Consider the following 20,382-nt stretch of genomic DNA (forward strand, 5'->3'; position numbering starts at 1 on the left):
GCTGTGAGCGAAACTCCGGCCGGATCTCCTCATGGATGGAACCCGAATAGGCGATAAACCTGGACTAGAGACTTGAGTGTTTAGGCAGGCCGTGGCCGACACCCACGTTGGGCTTCCGCTTGAAGGTTGCCGAGTACATGTCGTGTAAACGGCGGTAAGTGGTGAGAGCGTGTGTGAAGAAGTACACCCCTGCAGGGTTAACCTAATCTATTCGAATAGCCGTGTCCACGGAAAAGGACTTCTGGGTTGCTTATATCAGTTCATAGACAAGTGAAAGTGGATACTCTAAAATACGCAAGATAAGCGTGAGTGCTATGGATGGCGTTCTCGTAGGGAGACGGGAGCGGATCCATAGTGGTGTATTGATATGGTGAATATGTGGACTCGTGTGCGCCACCTCAAAAGAGTCGCTTGCAGTCGTAGTTTAGGATAGCCACCGAGTCAGAGCTGGCTTACTGCAGTTAAACCCCACCATCCCCTTGTTGAAAATGATGCATATGTAGATAGTTCTGATGTAAGTCTTGCTGGGTACATTTGTACTCACGTTTGCCTATTTTATGTTTTGCAGAGACTTTAGTCTCACTAGTAGTTCCGCTTGGTCTTCGACGTTTAGCTTGATACCTCAGCTATGATCTTGTGCCCTCGGCAGGATCTGATAGATAGTCAGGCTTCTCAGCCTTTTTCATTTATAGATGTCTGTACTCAGACATGATAGCTTCCGCTTGTGCTTTGACTTGTATGCTCTGACTGTTGGGTCATGAGACCCATGTTTGTAATGTCTCGCTCCTCGGAGCCTAATGAATAAATTACTTGAGTCGTAGAGTCATGTTGTGATGCCATGTTGTATTTGCACATATCGAGCATATTGTGTGTATGCTATTGAAATGCTTGGTATGTGTGGGATCTGACCATCTAGTTGTTTATCTTTAGTAGCCTCTCTTACCGGGAAATGTCTCCTAGTGTTTCCACTGAGCCATGGTAGCTTGCTACTGCTCCGGAACACTTAGGCTGGCCGGCATGTGTCCTCCTTCGTTCCTGTGTCTGTCCCTTCGGGGAAATGTCACGCGATGAATACCGGAGTCCTGTTAGCCCGCTACAGCCCGGTTCACCGGAGTCCTGCTAGCCCAGTGCTACAGCCTGGATTCACTCGCTGATGACCGACACGTTCGATGCTGGGTCATGGATGCCTGTCCCTGTAAGTCTGTGCCACTTTGGGTTTACGACTAGTCATGTCAGCCCGGGCTCCTTATCATATGGATGCTAGCGACACTATCATATACGTGAGCCAAAAGGCGCAAACGGTCCCGGGCAAAGGTAAGGCGACACCCGTGGGGATACCGTGCGTGAGGCCGCAAAGTGATATGAGGTGTTACATGCTAGATCGATGTGGCATTGAGTCGGGGTCCTGACACACAATCATTGCAATGCACAATATGATGCATGATCATGACATGTCAATATGTTGTGTTTTGAGCTAATGCAACTAGCAACATGTTAAATGGAGTTGGTTTGAACCTTAGGTTCAAATTCAAACTCCATATGTGAGGGTTTAAATGCCATTTATATGATTTGGCCTAAACAGCAGCCATAAGTTGTTCCAACATGCATGAAACCAGTACAGATGGATAGATTGGATTTTTCTGATCATTTTTCATATATAATTTATTTGATTTGGAGCTACGGTTGATTTACTATGAATTTTAGAAGTTTTAACTATTTTCTGGAATTTCCTGTAAAAGAATAAATCCAGAAAAAGGAGTTACTGCATCAGCACTGCATCACTGTGACGTCAGCTGGTCAACAGGGTCGCCCAGAGTCAAACCTGACGGCTGGGACCCACGGGTTAGTGTAACGTGGCTGGTTTGGGTGGATGACATGTGGGACCAGTCAACGGCCACGTCAGCAAAGTCAATGCTGACGTGTGGGTCCCATTGGGTTATGAACTAATCTAAACAGGAAATTAAATTAAATTAAACAGGCATAGGGCCCACATGGCAGTAGCACTAGGGGTGGTTTAGCTGGGTCATTAGTGGCTAATGACGAGCCACGACATTAGTCGCCGGAGTTTCGCCGGCGTCGACCTTTTCGCGCGGCGGAGATCGTCGGGATCTCGCTACAGCCCACGGTTTGAGGCGGGATTTGCTCCAACGGATTGATGGCGCTCTCACGCATCTAGTGGTGGTAGCAGCAGCTGGGATGGCCGGAGTTAACGGCGGCGAGCACTTCTGCGGCTGCCGGAGTACGGGCACGCTCGGACACAACATTTTGGTGCACTGGAGGACGAGCTGCGGGTTGCAACGGAGTCCTGCGGACTCGCTGAGCACGGTGGTGCGCTCGGTTGCGGCTCTAGGTGGCAGTGGCCACGACGGCGACATGGCTGGGCGGCGGTGAGCTCTCGGATCCGGCGGAAATAGCGGCTAGAGCGGCCAAACGGCATGGGAAGAAGAGGGGAACGGGTCAGCGGCTCACCGCGAGTCCAGCAAGCGCGAGGGCGAGGCCGGGGACGCTCTGTGGGCGGCAAATCGAGCAACGGCGGCCGTCGGTGCAGAGGACGAAGATGGCATCAAGGACGGTGTTGCAGGACTTCCGGCAGGGCGTGGCGCGGTGGGGAGGAAGAGGGGGTTGAGGCGGAGCTTCTAAGCGCTTCGGTCAGGCGAGGCAGTGGCTGTGGCCACAGAAACAGCGAGCGGCAGTGATGGCTGCGCTCGGGCATGAGAGGGAGAGAGAGCAGAGGAGGGGGAGGAGCACGGGGAGAGTGAGAGAGCGGTCGGGGCGGTGTGGCGTCACGAGGGAGGCCCAAGGCAACGAGGGGGAAGCGGCAGGGAGCAGGAGGTGGCACGGGCGCGTGCCGGCGTGCGGCGATCACTCGCCTCGCCTCCTTCTGGCACGAGGTGGAGGATGACTGGCAGATGGGCCTGGTGGGCTGCTACAGTGCCAGGCCGGCCAGGTAAGGCCCAGGTGAGGTTTCTGTCTTTCTATTTCTCTTACTGTTTTCTATTTTTACTCCTTTGTTTTGATTTAGTTTCTAAACCAAATCATTTTTGTAGCATCTGAAAATTATCATGTGGCCTGATCCAACATATTCAGAGCCACTCACAAGTTTTTAGAATTATTGGAGTTATAAAAGTATTGATAGGAATTTATATCTCCAATTCAAATAAGTATTGACTTAATTCAAAGACCCAAATAAATATTTCTGTGATTCCAAAAATATTGGTTTGAATTTTACCTCTTGCCAATATTTTCAGAAATGAACAGGAACATTTTCTTGGGTTTATTTGAAGCAATTTTTTAATGTTGATCATTTTTAGAAATGATTTCTGAGGCTTTTCACTTTCCCCAATTCAACTTTCATAATTTTAAACATGATGCAAGAAGATTGACGCAAGGACAAGTAGTGACTAGCTAGGGATGTGACAACTCACCCCCACTATACAAGAATCTCGTCCCGAGATTCAAGACGTGAGGTAAGGTAAAAGGTGGTCACAAAACTCTCACAATCCTCATGATCGATTTGCCCTTCTGGTAGCTGTTGATACATTGCATCATAATGATCTTGATGTCCTTGCCTTCGAGATCTTTATCCAACACGATGACGACAAAAGAAAACTCTATAGAAAACAATATCCTCAAAGATCGAGCAATTCACGATCAACTCTGGGATGAGACATAGTAACTCTCTCGAGTTGAGACACAAACACACATCAAGAGGTTTGGAAGAAACAGATGGCGAAGGTTCGATTTGGTAGGCAACAATCCCACGCCTAAATAGATAGCGAGGGGGTTCCAAGGTAGCGAGGAGTTAAGTTGCCCAAGATACCATAACGAGACATCTTAGGGGAGATGACTCGTAGAGTTATTGCCTTGAGTGGCAAAAAGAATTACTTTTTATACAAAGATCATTGAAACTCTCTATACTAGACTAAGGCAATTCATAATGGATCGTTTAAAGGAGTTCGAAGGAATGACATACTCGGCTAGAATGGATGATGTGAACTACCTTGTTGAAGACAACGCAAGGGATGATTTTGCTTGCGCGTGCTCTCAAGAACTTGAGAATTTCCATATTCATCAAGGTTATACCAACATCCGAGTCGAGGATCCTGGCAACACATCTTACTACCTTGATGAATAGTGATGGACAATGCAGATGCATAAAAAGACAACCCTTTCTCAGATTTCTCCTTAGCAAGGCCAAGGGAACGAAATCTGGATGATCGACCAAGAGACATTTAGCACTCCGCTTCTAATGTTCGCCTTGATGTACTGGTTACCATGGTCATGCTTTAAAGCATCAACATAGCCATCAAGTAGTGGTCGGACTTCGGAATACAAAGGATCCATAAGGAACATCTTCTGGAGTAAATCCTACGAAATCCTTAAGGAGAGGTGGCCAACTTCTTCAATCAAGATACTACAATATTAGATCTTCCAACTGGGTGTGTCAGCCATGACATCCACTTTACCGGGTTACACAGAGACCAATATTATAGCTCTTGGAAAAACGTTCCAACCATCATATCTGCCCGAGATTCAGATCTGGTTGGTGTCAGGATATTCTAGACTCATCGAGTCTAGAAAGAAAAATGATAGTTTGCAACACGAATCGACGAATCGATGAATCGATGTTGCGAGATTCTCGGGAAATGGACTACGGTAGTAAGCTCCAAAATATGAGCTGGTTTTGCTACAAACAGGTGAACACATTGTCCGAGGCAAGCGTGACCATGTGGTAGTCTTCTAATAAAATACTGCCAAGTTCATGTGGGGGAACCGTCATCGAGGGTAATGAAGTCCTAACATAAGTCATGATTCTTAAGAAGGAACTTCTTCTCCTTGAACAACTCAATCAGTGGCTTGGTGTGCTAGGGACACATATAGAATGAAGGTTGCAAGTCTCCAAACCACAGAATACTTCGCACATATGCATGACTAATTTGGGATGATTCCAGAGGAAGCAAAATAAACTTTCTCAAATCCACGGCGGCAACTTGCATCAAATGCACGTGATTCAAAGGAAGTCACTTCTTTCATCCAAGTGTATGCTTCATGAGCTAGCATGAAGAAATGCTTACAAAAGTTTCCAACACTAGCTTAATGTTCAACATGAATCATGGAGGAGATAAGATGCTACTGATGGGCTGAACAACAACTCGTCGGGATTTCCATATCACTGGAGTTCCAGCATTATGTGAACAAGGTGATAGCACTGGTCAGTCCCAAAGATATAATGGGGCATGCTCGAGGGGTCAACCACGAGTAAGACAACATTACAAATATTGTTGGTTCTGATTTGATTTGGCAATAGCCCATACTCAAATCAAGGTTTGGACAAGACAATAGATCCAATAACTGATCAGGAGGACCAATCGATGAAGATATCATCTTTCTTCAACACACACACACAAGGATATCCCTTTGGAATGAACTAATTCAGACAAGCTTTTCTTCCAACTCTCCAAGTTGTTTTTTGGCTTAACCAACTAGCTCAGGGATATCCAACATAGATTCTTGAAGAAAGAGTGGTTTATTGGAAAACCAACTTGATCACGAACTCAACATATCGGTCAGGTGACAACCTGGTAATACTTCCGAGAAGATATTCGGAACATCACGAACCACCGATATCTTATTAAGCTCGAGAACAATCTTGCTTTTCATAGCAAGATGATATGATCAAATAAGCAAGGGATTGAATAATCCTAACTCATTGATCGAAGAGTGCACTGAAAATAAGGACTAGGTAGCACAATCTATCTTAGAATGATGATTCAATAACCAACACGCTAAGAATGAAATTATTGTCCATTAACTACCAAGCAACAGAGTTGCTAGGAGTATTGATTTGACACATCATGATTCACTTGCCAGCATTCCGGTTACAACAACACGGAACAAAGGAATGAACAATGATGGCAAGAAGTATCACTAAATCAAGAATTCCTAAGAGGTGGTGCAATTCTCATGACATTCTTGATAAGAAGAAGGTGACACACCACGGTAGAACAGAGCAAAAGCTAGATTGGCATTTTGATCTGCGGATTACAACTGCTTTGACCCAATCCTAGAAATGGATGAGGTACTGGAGTTTGTTTCTCCTAGTCATTCCGGAATAGAATGGCTTGACGGATCACATGAATAATAGGCATCGATAACACCAATGCACAACTACTCTTGACCAACAATTGATGGACGAGGGTCAGAATACAACTAAAGAGGGACAACTCAAAGGAACATATAATTTTCTGAGTTATGGATGCATGGATTAGCATGTTATTTCTTCCGGATAACCTATGCAGAAATGTTGAACTGGCAGAGTCACAATATAGAATGGAGAACTCCTCAAGAGTACTCTGATTGTGATATTTTGGTTCAAGAAAACTCCTGCCATATTGGTTCATGGTATTGGAAGAACGTTGTACCATGGACCTCGAGGACTATCGCATAGGTTACTAATATCCTAAAGGAACTATCAAACACTATCAACATGAGGTAAGTAGAGTGAATCTCGGGTTCAAGAACCCATGAATAGAATATCTACCACTACATGGCATCATGGGAGGCTATCGAGAATAATGGCCAGAATCACACACTAGGGATACAAAACATATTTTTGCCCAAAATTGTACAAGGAAAATTGTTTTGGGCGGCAAAACTCCGAGAAATAAAAGAACGGGAAGCCCTAGAGTCAAATAAAATTATGGCAGGTATGTCATTAATAGAAAACATACCAATGACGACTTCTGGCTTCTCTTGGGCTTCATCGGCGGAGATATGATGCGCGTGCCCGGTGAAGTTTTGCTGGCTTGGCCGCGACTCCATATAATTGACTTGCGGCCAGCTTAGGGCATTCGTCTTGTTGTTCTTGGGGCACTACTTTGCATAATGTTCGTGCTGCCGGCAAATGAAACAAGAATTATTGCGCTGACGCTCCTCATGCATTGGATTGGTCACAATATTCTTGACTTGGGTGGTGGTCTTGTTAACATTCTGTTGCCAATTCGGCATGTATTCTAACTGAGTCTGCTGCCAGGTACGAGCCTTTTGCACAGGTGGCCCATCCTTCTTTGACTCAAACTTGCACTTGTTGTCGTTAGCAGACCTATTATCGGATATCAGCTTGTGCTCCCGTTCAGTAATGAATGCCTTGTCCACTAGGGTTTGGAAATCCGTGAAATCAAACATACTGAGAGCACACCGAAGTTGTGGACTTAAGCCTCCAAGAAATATGTCAATCTTCCTTTCTTCGGTGGCCACGTCATACAGAGAGTAACGGGCCAAATGATTGAATTTTTGCAGATATTCAGACACAGACTGATTTCCTTGGACGAGTGCGAGAAATTCACGCTGCTTGGTCTTCATAACTCTAGTAGGGATGTGGTATTTTCGGAACTTATCCTTAAATCTCTCCTAGGTGATTTCCTCATCACTCGGCCACATGGCCTTGGTATTTTCCCACCATATGGCAGTTGTGCCTTCAAGGTAATGAGTTACAAATGGAACTTTATCATTCCCTTCAGTACGGGCAATCGCAAGCTTTTTCTCCATTGTACGGAACCAATCGTCGGAATCCAACGGGTCAACAGCCCGACTCAAACTGGGTGGATTTGTCCTCTGAAAATCTGACAGCTTTGAATTATGACCATTCTGATTTCCATTCTGTCCAACCATAGTTTGAACACTTCTCAATATTTCAATCAGATCACTGTTTCTTTTCTCTTCAAACATACGCAGAATTTGCTCGATGGAGGGAGGATCAGGCGGTGGAGGTGGTGGCTGAACGTACTACTCGAGAGAATGTCTTGCCTGTCGTGCAAAACGATGAATAGGAGTTCCCTCACGAACGCCACTACTGCTGCCACCCTGCGTCATCCTATTGTGAATTTTTCCCAAGGCAACACAATCGAGATGAGAAACACCCAAAAATAAAATTGGGGAAAAGTCAGCGACAAATCCCGGAAGAAAGCAGAAAAAGCGAAAAAATACGGCGAATAAAGTCTCAACATAATTATACATAGACTCATACATGAAAAGTAAACTACATGAGTGGTTCACTACTGTCGTACAGGCAACAAAACATCATGACTACATCCATACATCATCCAGACAACTGCGAATACTCGAAGATACTACTGCTCTGCTGGTGCTGCGGCGTCCTCCCCTGAAGTGGTCTCGGATCCCGAAATGACGTGGTTAATGGAAACCCCCGGGTTAAAGGTAACACGACGGCGCTGCCTCGAGGGCTATCCCTCAGGGGCAGGGGTAGGATGAAGCATCGGGGCTACAGGGGTAGCGAGAAGTGAGACCCACTTGGCAGAAGTACTGAGAGGGTTCGCGGCCGAAATGCCCGTGCTACTCGGGGGAGTAACTGGCGAAATAGGGGAGCTAGAACTGACTGGGACATAAGGGGTAAATCCCAGTGAAGACGGAGTAGTGGCGGATCTAGTAGTGACCAAAGTAGTGGCTAAAGCAGTACGAGTACGAGTCAGCTCTCGATTCAGCTCGTCTATCATGAGATAGCTCAGTGATATAACGAGCAAGGTGGCTAGCAACACTATCAGACTCCGAATCAATGAGAGGGAAAGGGACACGACCGTTGTCGTGCAGAGATGGGTAGTAGTAAAAAACTGGGTGGTTCTGCATTCGGACCTCGTTGTATCGAAGCTCGACAAGGACCTCGAATGCAGCAAACTGGACAGCCTGAGAAGCGGTTGAGGCATAACCTCTCCGAGAGTGCGAGTGTAAGAGCTAGAATCGGAACTAGTGCGCAGAGTGACCACTCCGTGATACTCATATACTGAATCAGCTAGATGCTCCCGGAACACACGATAGACTGGGTCGTCTCCGAGAGGGTACAGCTGACGCCACACGTTGCGAAGGAGGTGTGGTGACATGTACGGCATCAACTACAACTGGCACGGATACGGCACCGGAGCCATCTACACCCACAACCATTAGCAGGTTAGCATAAAAATATAAACTGAATGCATGCGACTCAATAATCAGCACAAATTACTACCGGCACTCAATTAAAACTCGTATCTAGCGCATCGTAGGCTAGCGTGGCCTACTGTCAGCGCGGCTCTGATACCAAGCGTTGTGGCACCCCGGTTCAGAGCGGCCGGTTTACCATACATTGCCAGCCCAGAGACCATGTCTTCTGGCAACGCACAACATCTTGGTACAGAATGACATCCGCTTTATTGATGCTAGCGGAACAGGGTTACATTACAATAACTGTCGAGGCCAAGCGGCACACTTGGTGCGGCTCAACAATATGTACATTATTTAGTGAACATAAATGGGCCTTGATCTGAACAACTACGTGGCAGCGGAATAAAGTCGTGGTGGAAGCTCCATATCACAGGGACACCGATGTGGACACGATCTAGACTCGGACAGCGCTCTCCTCCAACGATACTTTCCTGAAATCTGGCATGACACACAAGGTCAGTACATTGAATGTACTTGCAAGCTCACAACAGGCATCATCATAATGACAAACAAGATGATGATATTTAACCAATTATTAAAAGTGCAACACTATATGCCAACATGCTGTGCTCATGCTCGAATGTCCCTCGGGACAGCTTACCAACCGTGATCATCTCTGGATCACAAACACATCACCAAAGTGGTCAGATCACAAACACACCACCAAAGTGGTGAGAACACACCGCCAAAGTGGTCTTTCTCAAGAACAACTCGTGATCCTTACGGCGATCACAACCACGACCATCATTTGGTCCCAAATGCCTCGATGGCCTTTCTGCCATACATCAACAATGCAAAGTTCATCACTTATTGTGCAATTTTTATTAAACGTTGACTCATGGTGGGACCTACTACGAGGTGTCCGTAACCGTGGACTCGGCTATCGATAGATTACACACTCTGTAGAGGTAGCACACCGTACCCACACCACGGAACCCATGGCCTTGCACTCCCATTCGGGTGGACCAACGGTATTCCGACAAAACCCCTCCATTGCCACAACACTCTCCCGGCCACTCCGACCCAAATCCCCCAACGGGCTGGTCCTGGGTGGCCCTGTGTCTACGAAAGACACCCTGACCACTGTCGTGGTCAAAACACTCCCACTCGGGGACTCGGTACCATAATCTCATCAACAAGCACACAAGATTATGTCTGCTCACCGGGCCAGGGCAAGCATGACATAACCTTCCCTAGATGGAGGCACCGACCAGAGGCCGTGTCAATGGACCGAATCAAGGCCTTCTGACAAAGTTAAATGTGGTTGCACTGGAAAGAAACTCGATTCAGCGGCACCATGACCCAGTAAACTATATATTCAAATTGAGTTATATTCAGGTTTAACTAAAAAAAATGATCGGTGTCATAGCATGCCATGAAATGCAAAATAACACTTGCATCATAAAATGATAAAAATGACCGATGTCATCCTTATACACACCAAGCATAACGTCAACAACTCAATTTACTCTACTTGCTCAAATGACTCACAACTTAACCAAAATATTTTGCCACAAGTTTTATTAACTTCTTACGCAAGAAAGTAACTCTGATAAATTTCTCATATGCTTGTCAAAAAGATTTCATTATCAACAACTCTTACTTTCTTTATCACTAAGTTGGGTTCAAACATTCTGTAAGACAAATAATATGATTAAACAAGTATTTAACAGAACATTTTCTAACAACTTTTTATCAATCTAAGAGGGCAAAAACATAGCTTTAAATAACTGCTAACATACATAACAAAATTATTTCTAACATCACCTCAAATAAATCTTAACTTCCTTTATCCACTAAACTAGTTTCAACCATTATGTAACTCAATCATAACAGCTAACCAATATTTAACAGAATATAAATAACTCCATAATCATTTAAATGCATGGATTAATCCTTTCAGTCAAGTAAGAAAATCACAAATATTGAAATGTCACCATGAAAATGTTGTTGTGGCTTGCCTTTGTGCAGATGAGGTTCACAAGCCTCCTGGTGATCCTCAAGACAAGCTTCACCTTCTGAAAAGTGGTTTTAAACACAACAAAAAAAATTCAAGAACACTTCCGAAAATCACCAGAAATTCTAGACAGCTTAGAAAATTCTCATCTTTGGTGAGCTGCTAGATTTCTTATCAAAGAACACAATGCAAATAGAATCAATTCATTTGGACTTATGGTTTAAGAGTTATGACTATTTGAAGTGTTCTGTAAATTCAAATGAATTTGAAATAGACTGGGGGTGACGTCGAAGGCGTAAAGCCCAGGGGCGCCACCACTCGTACCGCTTTGCACACGTACTGAGTGGCTGACTAGCGGGCCCCGCTAGTCAGGTGGGGAAAGAGGGAGAGGGAAACAGAGGGGGCCGCGGCTTCGCCGGAGCTCTCACCGACGACCAGGGCTCCTTGGCCCAAACGAGAGGGAGGGATGGCAGGAGGGGGTTGAGGAGCACCTGCCCGTACCCATAGCGTAGCTAGGGGCGGTCGGATGGCATCGGAATCAACCTCGCAAGCGGAGGCAGAACGTGGGGGTCACCGGAGTTGAGGAAGACGGCGAGCAGAGGCCACTCCAGGGGCTCCAAGCGGGCGGGATGGCCTCACCGGAGAGAGGCGGAGGCCCTGGAGGGGTCGCCCAAGCCTGGAAGGAGCTAGAGCTATCGTGGTGACAAGAGGGGATCGCCGGTGAGCTCGAGCTCGGGGACGGCGGCCCAAGGCCTACCCGGCTGGGCTCCGGCTTCCTACTCGATTGTGGCGTGTGTGTGAGTATTGGCTGGTGCTCGAGGAGGCTAAGGAGGGCTCTATATATAAGCGAGCGGCGAGGGTGCTTTGGCTTCCGCCGGTGGACACCTATCCACGGAGCCCAGCGACGAGCGGCGTTAGTGAGAGGGGGAGAAGGCGACGAAGGTCACGCGGCCACTGTGGGCGGGCGGAGACAAGCACAGGATCAAGAGAGTAGCGACGAGCACAGTGCGCTCCGCACTGTTGGGCTGGCCGGACCTTGCCCGTGCTCGCTGCGGCGAGCTCCGGCGTCGGCGAGCACCAGGGAGGAGTTAAGAGCATTGAGGGGATGATGGTTGCGAAGTTTGGCATGGTTGGGCAGGCGGGGAAGCGAGCACGCGAGCAACAGAGGCTCGTGCACGTCACAGAGCGCGTCGGCTACATGCCAGCACGCCTGGACGAACGCAGTCACAGCGTGAACTATGACATCAGGTTGATCTAAGCAAAAACCCAATGTCTGGCATGTTGTTCGTGGTAGTTTTGAGTGTTACCTCAATTTGGTTTGGATCCAGGAGCAGTAGAGAAGTTTTCACACATCAAGTAAGTTTCTGGTCAGTAACTTGGTGATGTTAGTGTGGTCAAATGGCTTGGAGTTTGAAGCTGTGCTTTGGAGGCTAGTGATAAGTTACTAAGGTAAAGATGCACAAGAAATTTCATGTCAAATGGAGCAAGTAAAATGGTAGTTGCTATAGAAACCACCATTTCTGCCCAGAATAGAAAAAAAATTATGTAGCAAAAATATTCCAAAAAATGATGAAATATTTTTGCTCAGGAAGGTGCACTAGGGTTCACAAATATTTGTGAATTATCTCAGATTTTTCTGAGCCATCAAAATTGGGGTTGCTTTGAAGCAAACAAATCTGGCTTAGGGTTTTAGAGAGAAAATGAATATTTTTCTTTTAAGAAAAATATTCCAAAGATTTTTTTTGGGTAGGTAAGAAGTGAAATGATGATTTAGGAGGGAAGTGAAGCACTTGGGTGAAAGCCAAGGATGCCCAAGTGTTGAAGTCCACATGAAAAGATTCAGAAACCTCAAGTTTCAAAAAAATTCAAATAAAAAAATCAATCAAAAAGAAGGGGCAAAACCCAGGCTATCGCAGTAACAGAGTGTAAAAAGGGGGTTGTGTAGTTGAGAGAGTTAGAGATCGAAACATGGAGAGAATGAATGAACGTGTGTCGGAAACCGATAGCTTTCTAATATGGTTAGGAGAGGAAGATTGACCGATACAGGAAGTATGTAGCATGTGTGCCGAGGGGGTGGGGAGTGGGGTGGGGCTAAAAACAACATTTGAATGTAGATAGTAGAGACTTAATATCGATGTTTCAATTCGGTGTACATTGTAAGATTTGAACTAAGGACCATGCATATGGGTAATTATTTCGAATTCGTGCCGTACTAGGTTTGGAAAAGTTTACATTGACTCGATTGTTGTGGTATTTACTATCAAGAGGCCAATGCGTTGCATGGAACATCAAGATGCATTTATACGAGCTGTTTATCTCGTGGGAGACGAAGATGGACGAGGGAAGTCCTTATCAACAAACGTGGAGAGGGGTGCGGGTATTTTTTGCAAAATTGTCATAGTTTGCTTTCTATCCGTCAGATATAGATCGGACGGTCTGTATTGCAAGATGGCAGGCAAACCATCATCACCAACTCGGTTTTTTTATAAGAGTAGATTTTAGGTCATATGTTTGAATCCATCCATAGTTTCTCACTACCATGGTGTTCAACATATACATATGAATTTGTATTAAAAATTAGCGTGGATACCGTGAAATGCGAAAGCCACATTAGAATTGGATATCGCTATGTGACACACACTCTAATTCAAATAACTCATTGTGTGACACACACTCTAATCCACCTTAGCGTGGATACCATTTGATTTTTTTCAAGTAACTCCTCATTAATTAATTTATAGTATCTCGTTTCAAATGACTAATTATTTGCAAGGAAAACATGAGCATGGTAATAGATACAGATCCGTTTGCAAATGAAAGAAGATTCGTTTGCATTCTCAAATTTAGCCGCACCAGGCAGACCAGTGCCGTGTCGTGGTGGAAGCGTGTGTCGTACGGATGCTTAGCACCCAGCCATCCACCCCCTCCCCCCCCCCCAAAAAAATGATGGCAAAATAAGTTCGCGCTACCACGTTTCATATTGAAATATCTGGCGGCCCCAAGCAAAATCTCCCTTCGCCACCATCCCCTTCCGCGCCCAGATTGCTCAAATCCCTAATTCGCCGCCAACCCAAGAAAAGTTTGAATCGCCCCTTGTCTCGTCTCTTTGCCCACCTCTGTGTCGGACGATGAGGATGAAGACGACGGTCGCGCTTCACCACCACACTAGAGCTACCTCATCTACACCCTCGTCCACCGCAACCGACGTGCCTCACAGACACCAACTTCCACCGCATCAGGCACGCTTCACCGATGCCATCTGCCACCACACCGGGGCTACTTCATCGAGCACATCGTCGCACCTCCGCCCCTCGAGGCTGTTGGGGCTTCACCAACGGTCTCGTCCACCGCATCGTAGCGCTCCGCTGCCACTCAAGATCTGCATCCATGCACGGCCAGCAAATGCCAGTGCATCACCCTCAATGGCTCTGAAGTGACCTGCACTCTAGCTAGGCGAGCATGCCCAAACACCAGCCCGAACTAGGTATCCACACGTCACTCCCTTGTGCACTGTTTCGACGATGTTTCGATATCCTTTCACTGCTCTCTTAGCTTACACGCCTATGCAACTCTGACTTTAACTCTTATTTCTTTTGGAGATATCATTTGAAACAAGCAAAACTTTTTTTAGCGAAGCATGACGACGCTACGGGATCTGGTACACGTCCTGCAATCCCGTATAACCTTGTAAGTATCTGTCCTTCGGTACAACAGCAAGGTCAATTCCTCTTACTTGATCAACCGTTCGCCGTGTCAAAAATGCAAAGGGGGATGCAAGGAGCACAAGGCCTGCACATTCAAGCAAGTGGTAACATGGACTTGTACATGGAATATCCCAAGCACAAGCAGAACTGTAGTGAGCCTGTACAACGAGCTAGCGTAAGTCCCTGCATTTCATTTAATTCGCACTGGCATGTGTGTATGATTTGTGTGCAGTGGCAGATCCACGGATTCAAGTTACCAGGGGAGAACATTTAACTTAAAAAATATGAAGGTACTTGCACTCCGGAAATCAACATAACTTGAGAAATGTGAACCTACATGCACTTTGCATACCAGCTAATGATCCAAAGTAGTTCAGATTATAAAACATTAAATGATGTCAGCACCAAAAAACACAAAATGCAACATGGTGTACAAGGACTACTAACATGGTCTGTACCTGCTTGAATTATTTGTTCTCTGGCTGAAAATATCGAAGTGTAATTGCACCTATAACAAGTGCGCAAACTGCATATCAATATATCTATCCTGCACAAGTATGTCAATAGTTTCACACAATAGATTAGAAAAGTATTTATGCTACGTTGTCATGATACGGGGACTTTCTGGTAAATGGCCTCGACGTTTCCTCAAGCCTTGAAAATGTACTATAATTTGCTTCTCATCAATGGCTGCAAATCTCTATGTCTCTTTGAACATAGCAGATCATCATTAGACCATAAATCCTTCAATGGGAGCTTGCAAAATGCTTGCATTAGATACCTAATTAGACACTATATGTTCATCACCAGGAGGATGTAAAATGTTTGCATCAAATCCTTCATTAGCAGTCTGTTCACTAGACACTTCATGCTCAAGAACAACATGAGCTTGTATGTTTGCACTGGAAACTTGACTAGATACATTAGATTCAATCAGTTCAGTATTGATTGGGGGAGTTATAAAATAAGCAGAAATTGGTTTCATTTTCTCGTAGATTCCCTACATACAAGAAGTTTTACAACACCGCCAGGTTTAACTATTGGCCAGAAATTGCACAATTGAATTAGATTTAATCAGGGATGTGATGTACCTGCGCGTTGCGCATGCCGCTCTTGCAAGCTGCGGCTGTCCGTTTGCGCATGCTCGATGCCATGCCTGTGCTGCCACCGCTGCCTCCAACGGAGGCTACACCCAGGGTTGTATATTCATCTTCTTATCCTTCCATTCGCTCGAAGCCCTGCGACCTCCTTCCAACGAGGGCATGAGAAAGTGTTGTGTCAGTCTGTCCAGCGGTGGCTAGGTTAGGAGCGAACCAAATTGGAGGCTCGAGCGAACAAATTGGGATTTTTCCTGTCGTCGATCGATATGGGAGGTGCTCGTTTGGGCCGTGAGCCTGCTATAGGGTCAGCCTTGCACTTACGTTATTGGCCCATCCAAATTGAAACGTTTTTCTTCATTTTTTACATTGCCTGCTCGTGCGTTGGGACGAACAAAACCAACATGGGCCAACCTGGATGACTCAAACTAGGTGCACACTTTCCAACCACCCGAGGTAGCCGCCCATACCAGCCCCTATGGTGGTGTCACCCCTTTTTGCGTGTATGATTGGGGTAGTGAAAAATATTCTAGTGGCGCTTTTGATTTACCCACTGAATGGTTGAATTCCTTGTTTCTATGAACTGAGTTCACCAATAATGTGAAGGATGCCAGTCTTTTCATCCTATTGTTGATTGCTTAGATCTCGATATGTCAAATGTAATCGCGTGAAATATACAGTAAAAGCCAGTGTGATGTGTGTGGCTACAACTAGTCTGACTACCGTCCTCATATACATATCAAGGACGCACCATCTTGCTAGATTAACCATTTGACTTACCAATGCAGTGTGGGAAAAAATTAGTATTGGGACTGCGTATCCACGCAATTGATGCCATGGACTCGTTCATAGAACCTTGTAAGTGAAAAATAAGTTGCGGTGTGCCTGTACAAAGAGCTAGTGTAAGTTCAGTTACCTGCTTCTCATAATTTTAGTTAGCAATTTATTGCAAAATTGTTCAATTATGTTGCTTGGCTTAATTTAGTTTGCTATTGATTACATAATGCCATGGCATGTTAATCCTATTATAGGCTGCGCCTATCTATGTGGTTGCTACATACTGATAAGAATTACTTGTTTGACTAAACTTAAATAGCTACTTAAGCACGTAGATAGCTGGTCATATGTACTTCTAGGGTGGAGCAGAATTCACGTGTAATTTACGTTCTGATACCCTGTTTGTTTAAATGGTTTGCCGTTATCACTTGTTGCACTAGTAATCTTTGCATATTCATAGATAGACAATTGTCAGGTATATATGAGGGACACTGCCTTTTTAACTTATATATCTGTTGGAATCATTTTTCTTACCTCAAATTTTTTTACAGATGTCTGTGTTGCTGGTAAACAGTACGAACTTATTACTTTAATCATAGTTCAAAAAAGCGCTAGGCGTAAATTATGCGTTTTGCCACCGCCTTGCGCTTTACTGACCAAAGCGTATGCGTATGCGCCATTGTGTGCAGATTAAGCGTAGTTATGCACAGTGCATTTTGCCAACGCCTAGAGCCTAGGCGTGTTAAGCTCTCGCTTAGGCGTGCCTTTTTAAACTATGACTTTAATACGTTGCCAAAAACTTGTTAGTTTTACTAGTTCATGTGTAATTAAATACGTTGCCAAAACTGGTTAGTTTTACTAGTTTTATGTTAGTTTCTTATGGCTCTTGCAAAACTTTATTTATTGATTGGTAACATTCAAGTTTGCAGGATCCAACTGAAACTCCATTGGCACAACATGTATGTTTTCATAAACTTCCTTGTTTACCTGGTTTGATGTTGTAACTTGTTACTGTAATCATCTTACCAACTTCAAGTTTTCATGATCCAATTGGAAGTCCAATTGCACAGCAGGTACATTTTCAAAAAAATATTTGTGTAACATGTATGCTGCTATAACTTGTTGCTCTAATCAAGTTACTAACTACTCAACTTTTCAGGATCCAAGAGAAACTCCAATGCCACAACATGTTCCTTTTGCAAAACTTGTTTGTTTAACCGCTTTCCTGCTGCAACCGGTTGCTCTAATCATGTTACTAGCTACTCAAGTTTTCGGGATCCAAGAGAAACTCCAATGCCACAATATGTACCTTTTGCGAAACTTGTTTGTTTAACTGCTTTGATGTTGCAACAACTGGTTACAATGATGTTAATAACTATTTTTCAACATCCAATTGGAACTCTTTAATTCCATGTTCGTTTAACTGGTTTGCTGTTATAACCCCCCAGTTGAGAAGTTTTGCTAACTTCAACTTTTTGGAATCCAATCGGAACTTTAATGGCAACACAGGTTAGCCAAAGATCAAAGAGCGAGGTCCCCATGAACATTGTATCATCCCACAGCAGTGGCACCGGCCCAATCGTGCATCATGAATTGCCAACTGCTGATGCTCTAGAGGCTAAACTAGTGGTAGAAAGAGATTCTGCTTTAGCACTTAGAGATGAAGTCGACATGTTGAGGAAGCAAACAACACAATCATAAGAAGTACTTAAGACAACCATTAAATATTTGGTGGATTTCAAAACGAAGCAAGCTGAGACTGACCACATTGTTAAGGTCCTAAAGGAAAAAAAGGAAATTAAATTCCCAGTTGGTAAATCATAGGTGAAATGTTCTTTTCATTGTTGAATAACCTTTGTGTTGTTTGTTCATGTAATCGATCAAACCATTTGTTTTAGAGATCACGTTATAATTGTTTTTTGTTTTTTGGTTTGTAATTTTATTTGAGCAGAAGTCTGTATTAATTGATAAGACTCGGAGACATTTCATTTTGATTGTTGTGCCAGACCTACAAATATGCCAATCGGGCTGAATGTGCTTTCAACAATAATAGTAGTATAGATGGACCATAAGTGTCACGCATCGGAAAGGGCCAAGAAGTTGTACTAGCTTTGCCAGAAAAAGGATGCTCTTCTAGCAAAAAAATATAGCCGCCTGGCTTATGTATGTTAGTTGATATTATTGATTCATATCTATAAGTGTTTGTATGTCTGTTAGTTTTGTACATTCTTGGTTGGTTGACTCATATTTGAATCTTGATACATCGCTTGTGTACATATCTAAATGGGAGTACACATAATGCTGCATGTGACATTTGAGTTGGACATAAAGTGTTTCAAATATTCAAATTCACCTTAAACTGGATTCTAGCTTTTGAGTTCGAGTATCAGCATTTGTAAATCATATTCGTATATGACAGTGCAATACATCTTTGTCGTGCTTTTGAAGATATATAAAAACACATAGGATGATTATAAATATTCGTATAGGAATACAAAATGGATTCGAATTTAGTTGCCAGGGTAAACGTGGATGCTTATTATCCCATATTTTGAAAGAAGCGACAAAATGTCCACTCCCACATCGGCTGCCCGAAGCCAAGTGTTTCGGAGATGGAAATTACTGTCTACCCCTTACACGGACAATCCATAGGCCCGATTTCCACTGCTCTCAGTAGGGGTAGTTTAGTAACTTCAATTAGACGTGACACGACTGCATCTGAGCCCATTCCGACACGGTGGGCGCCAAACATGGCCGGCAAAACACATTTGATTCAAGATCGTCTGAAAGAACTCTGTTTCTTCCTCCATTTCCCCATTAATACATGGTGGGCGGCTAAACAAACTCGCCTTGGTCGAAATCGATGTAGGCAAATATTTTTAATAGGGGCAGGTTTCTAACTTCACTAAGACGTGACACAACCGCCCTACCTGTCAGCTCCGTTCATACACCGTGGGTGCCAACCATGGGCACCAAAACACCCTCTCCTCGCCAGAAATCACTCTGTGCAAATATTGACGAGATGCGAGATTACTGTCCTATCCCCAACCGACAGGATATCCAAATTTTAAATGGGGGCTAAGTTCATAAATTTCCCATATTTCAGAGAGGCGCATCCCAAAAACATGGTTCCCCGTACCTCTCCCTCCATTTTCCCATTCATACACCGTCTGCGCTAGAACACCATCCCCACACCAGCCTCCTCCGTCCGCCACCCCATCCATCGCCACCGTCCACCACCTCATCCATCACCACCGTCCTCCACCATGCTGGAGCGCCTACCAAGATCGCGTCGTGCACTGCTACAGATGGACGTTTCTCATCCATGGCGACAGACCAAGAGCCTTGCATCGCGTCCTCTCGCTTCATCGGTGCCGCCGTCCTCTTTGCTGGTGTCGCTCACACGACCTTCTCTTCCACCACAACAGAAGTTATCCCCGATGCACACATCTACGCTTGCAGATCTGCTTCAACACCACCGATAGCAATCGCACCCCTGATGCCTACATGGTACCACAAGAGAGGTGGTACTTCATATCTCCTCAACTTTTGATCTCAACCAGAAAATAGATCGTAACTTGGTTACTATACTTTCTTTTCAGCTCATAGAATTTAGTTGCTAAATAGCATTTCTCCGGTTTGCAGCTTTAAATCTGCCATTGCACAGTCATAATAGGGTTTAAGTGATCATGTTTAGGGTTTAATTGATCATGTTGGTTCTGTGGTGGTTTCTTTAATAGAAATCAGAGGGGAACCCCTCTTTTGCTCAAAAAAATGTTAGCAAAAGAACACTTGTGTGTAGGACTGGAAAAATGCTCAAAGCTCATGAGTTAAACGAGTAGCTTGTGACTCG

Source organism: Triticum dicoccoides, chromosome 2A, assembly GCF_002162155.2.
Source record: "Triticum dicoccoides isolate Atlit2015 ecotype Zavitan chromosome 2A, WEW_v2.0, whole genome shotgun sequence".
In the NCBI taxonomy this organism is placed as follows: Eukaryota; Viridiplantae; Streptophyta; class Magnoliopsida; order Poales; family Poaceae; genus Triticum; species Triticum dicoccoides.